At 37.1% G+C, this 4,893-nt stretch overlaps 1 long non-coding RNA gene across 1 annotated transcript; it reads right to left on the minus strand.

Annotated features, from left to right (window-relative positions):
• Positions 1-305: 305 nt before the first annotated feature.
• On the minus strand, positions 306-4,325 carry LOC123576698. The gene is made up of 2 exons (XR_006701547.1): positions 4,144-4,325; positions 306-1,541 (listed from the first exon to the last, which is right to left on the minus strand). It is a non-coding gene; the product is annotated as an uncharacterized LOC123576698 (long non-coding RNA).
• Between the last annotated feature and the right edge of the window lie 568 nt (positions 4,326-4,893).

Raw genomic sequence — 4,893 nt, forward strand, 5'->3', positions numbered from 1 at the left:
ACAGTAGTAAATGACCTTATCCTAACAACAGCTAGCCCCTCAATGTCCTGGAAATCTTGCTTCCAAATTCCTTAGGAACTTATGCTATCCCTAACCCCCTCCCAATTTAAAAGTATATGATCAGCCACTCCTCACAACCTCAGTGCAGCTCTTTCTGTCCACAGGTCCTGTCTCTGTGCTTTAATAAAATCACCCTTTTTGCACCAAAGATGCCTCAAGAATTCTTCCTTGACCATTCACTCCCAAACCCCAACATTTAATATCAGCTCCCATCAAAAATTCAGAAGTAAAACCAGTTGATCATCGAAGTAGTAATTAGTAAAAGTTTATTGTGCACACCACAAAAAGACAGTTTGCAGACCAGGAGTACTCAAACCAAAACATGAAGTGGGGCTCAGGGGTATATTGTGGTAAGAAGCTTATATAGTGAGAAAGCACTGACTGTTTATTCTTCACAAGGGTTATAATATTAGAATTTTCTTAAGTGATAAATAATTGGTCAGTGGTTACTTCATATCAACCTTGGGGAACAGATCAAGTTTTGCTTATGATTTCCAGAAGCAAAAGCAAGAAATGACCTAGGTCAAGTTAGTCTTGCAAAATAAGCTGACTTCAGCTCTGTTTGTATGACTAACCTGGTTTTGTCTGCTCAGGGAATTTTCAAGGCTCGTCTCTAGTTTGGTTTTCGTTTCGAGAATTCCCTCCCTTTTGGTCATTCTCTCAGCAGGTTGAGAGTATGACCAACTGGTATCACGTTATTCTCCTTACCACTGTTGATGTAATCAGGCCAAAGAATCATATATCTGCTGTTTCCATGAGTTGAGTAGTCAGGCCAGAGGGCCATGTAGTCACTATCTTCATCATTTGTGTAGTTATTGTTGATTCCATCCAGTTGCCTAATCCTTTGTGAATACCATGTGGCATGTGAGTGGGGACTGACAGGTGTTTAAAACCTGAGAGAGTATACGATACGCTAGTGAGATTAATATGATGACTATAGGGAGAACAATAGCCACAGATTAAGAAATTCCCCAGAGCTGAGACTGTAGACACCGAAATTTAACCAGTTGAATAACTCAAATGGGTTATAGGCATAACACGATGTCTCGGCAAACACATATCCTCATGATTACTTAGGACAGGATGAATATGAGGATGTTGTATTTCAGGAGGCAGTGTTGCAGGTGAATTTTCACCTGCTTTAGGTCTCATTCTGATGTGAGCAATCAGGTAATTTAATGAGAGGCATTTCTATGGAAACAGAAGAAAAACAAAGGTTAATAGTTTAAGCAAATTATAAATTCAGTTTCTGAGTTTGGAGAGCAGCCAGTTGAGAAGATTTCTAGATGTCGGGTTCTAAGCATCTTTAGATGGAGTGAAGGCAGGCAGCGGCGATCTGACACATTCCTGGTTTGCACTGTGAATGTCTCTGGTGAGCTCTGAGTGGCTGCATAGCAGTAGGCATGGAGATTGTCCACACATGAGCTGTTGTGCTGATTTCTTTGAAGTGTATATCAAGTTATCCAGCTTTAGTTGCATGGCTTCCAGAAAAGGGCAGTTTTAATTGTATAGTGATTGCAAGCCAAAAGAGTGAGAGAAAATGGAAAACGTTAGTTTGGAGAGTTCTAGCCAAATGTTGGAGAAAACTTTGAAGTATTCAGGATCTAGTCCAGTTTATAGGTGGAAAACAAAATCTCAATTAACAACACTGGAATCTGGTATCTACAAAGGTACATGACTGAAACATAATTTTTCTCTTTATAATCATCCCCATTTCTATGAAAAAAAACCACAGTAAGACTAATTTGTTTGCAAATTAAGTCTCGTTTTAATAAACTTTGCCTGGATATTTATAGAGGTGCAGCAAGAATAGTGATTGACCATATAGGCTGTTTTAAATCTGCTTTGGGGCGCCTGGGTGGCTTAGTTGGTTAAGCGTCCGACTTCAGCTCAGGTTAAGATCTCACAGTTCATGAGTTTAAGCCTTGCATGGGGCTCTGTGCTGACAGCTCAGAGCCTGGAGCCTGCTTCGGATTCTGTGTCTCCCTCCTCTCTCTGCCCCTCCTCCGCTTGCGCTCTCTCAAAAATAAATAAACACTAAGATATTAAAAACAAGTATATCTAGGGGCGCCTGGGTGGCGCAGTCGGTTAAGCGTCCGACTTCAGCCAGGTCACCATCTCGCGGTCCGTGAGTTTGAGCCCCGCGTCGGGCTCTGGGCTGATGGCTCAGAGCCTGGAGCCTGTTTCCGATTCTGTGTCTCCCTCTCTCTGACCCTCCCCCGTTCATGCTCTGTCTCTCTCTGTCCCAAAAATAAATAAACGTTGAAAAAAAAAAATTAAAAAAAATAAAAACAAGTATATCTGTTTTGCTGGGACTTTTTCATAAGGAATTTCAGATTGGACTTTCAAAACCCTCTTGAAGCTAGGAAGCTAAGCCTAGGATTTACCCAGTTGGTCCCTTTACAAGGAGAAAAGATTCTTACTGAACTTATGCAAATTAATACATTGTCATGAAAAACAAGAGTATTCAGTAAGTGTTTCCAAATTATGCAGGGGTCAGATAGGGAGCAAAAGATAAATGTTTCAACCTTTGTTGCAAATATATACCGTCAAATTGTTGTAAGTTATAGATTAAAATAGATGAAAAAAAGAATTCTTTATATCTGGAAAACAAAACATTAAAGAATCAGCAATAGTTTCGTGTGTGTGTGTTTTTGTTTTGTTTTGTTTGTTTTGTTTGCTTGTTTTCCCCTCCTTCAGAGTTTCTTATGCTCATGGAGCTCAGTACAGATCTGTGGAAAGGTTCTCATCACAGAGAACTGGCAGTTGTTTTAAATGAAGTAATAAAAATTATAATCATCTTCATCAGTTCATTCAGTGTTACACACTTAATTATTGTTTTGCTTCATCTTGGGTTAGCAGCTTTGTGAATCAATCAGTTTTCCATTGAAGTTTTAAAATTCTTACTCAGTTTAATGTTATAGTCTTAAAGTCACCAGAAACCTGCATTTTAAATTACTTGGTAGGGTCCTTTCTGTGAATCTCTTTGAGGATAAAACACTTTTATTTGTAATTGATCAGAATGCTTTTAGAGAAGAATTGAGAGTAAAAAATAATTGTGAATGACAAAAACCTTAAAAATAGCCATGGTTAAAGATCCAAACCAAGATGCAATTGACTTAGTTATCCATTCAACCAAAGTGACAATTAAAAGACTTCAAAGGCAAGTAAAACCTTGGCTCTAATAGAGATGACTCCGTTATTTTTTGAAGTAATCAAAGACTTGAAAGAGACAATGTAAAGCACAGGAAATAATTTCATAAGACACAGAATCTTTATTTCCTAGGCAGATTACATTGTAGGTAAAGAAACTTTGTTTATGATTCCTTATAAAAAGCAGACCACCAATCTAAAAAAATAAAAAACACATTATCCTTTTAACAGAGAGAAAACCAAGTTCTAACACTGCATCAGTATACTTTTGATATTAGAATTGTCTCTTTTTAAAAAATAAATCCATTCCAATCTTAGCTTGACCACGCATAAAATTCCTTTCAGAAGATTCATTTTCCATAAACCTTTTACAACTTCCTATATCCATTTAGTTTTGTCCTTTTTCTTTTCTTAATTTCAAACAATCATTTATATCTTTCCTTACCCAGCCCCCCTCCTCCCACACCATATTCTAGTTTCCTTACTTAGTTTTCATACAGAGTCATTTTTAACCCTTTTTTTAAACCTAGTAGTTTTATTTTTACATATCAGTTATAAATTTTTACTATTGGTAATCTTTGCTTTCCAGTGAAAACTAAGAATTAGGCAATAGTGAACTATCATATTTAGTATCCTGTAGTAGATTAGCAATTTTAAATATATTTCATAATTCCTAGAAGTATTTTCTTCCTTGTAGTAAGTATTTCAGTGTGGCACAGAACATGTTTATCAATACTCAAATACCTTTTGTCTCTGTAAAAAATTAAAAAGCCCAGAGTAGATAAACTTATGCTTAGCATTTAATGTTTATTTTGTTTGGAGATGATTTAGAAATTCAATGAATATCCATGGACTTCGTGTAAACTTTTATCTTACTTATATTTATTTAAATTACTTTCTTTAAACAAGTACCAGCACCTGCTTACTCACCAGCCTGAGTCATTGGCGGGTTTCTTTGGATCTCACTTCTGATCCTGTGGAATGTCAAAAGTTCAGGAATAACAGAAGTGAAACAGATGAATCACCAAAGCAGTAATTAGTAAAAGTGTATTGTGCTCACCCAACAAGACAGTTGGCAGAATGGAAGCACTTAAACCAAAATATGAAGCGAGGCTCAGGGGTGCATTGTTATAAAGAAGCGCATGTAGCAAGAAAGCAGTGACTATTCTTCATGGTGATTGGTTAGAATATTGGAATTTCTTTAAATGATAGGGAATTGGTCAGTGGTTCCTTCATATAACCTTGGGAAGCAGTTCAAATTTTGCTTATGATTTCTAGAAGCAAAAACAAGAAGTGACCCCGGCCAAGTTAGTCTTAACAAAATAAGCTGACTTCAGCTTTGTTTACCCGACCAAACTGGTTTTATCTGCTCAAGGAATTTTCAAGGTTGGTCTCAGCTTGTTTTTGATTTTAACACTCCTGTTTCCAATCCTTCCGATCCTATGTGTACTGTTTTATTTAAAATTTTCTTTCTCTTATAATGATTCATCCAACATGGTTTAAATTCTATGAATAACTACATTTAATTAAAAATACCTCATTATTAGGGGAGTCTGGGTGGTTCAGTTGGTAAACCTCTGGTCATGATCTCACAGTTGTGAGTTTGAGCCCTGCATTGGGCTCTGTGCTGACAGCTCGGAGCCTGGAGCCTGTTTCAGATTCTGTCTCCCTCTCTTTTAG

This window comes from Leopardus geoffroyi, chromosome D2, assembly GCF_018350155.1.
Source record: "Leopardus geoffroyi isolate Oge1 chromosome D2, O.geoffroyi_Oge1_pat1.0, whole genome shotgun sequence".
In the NCBI taxonomy this organism is placed as follows: Eukaryota; Metazoa; Chordata; class Mammalia; order Carnivora; family Felidae; genus Leopardus; species Leopardus geoffroyi.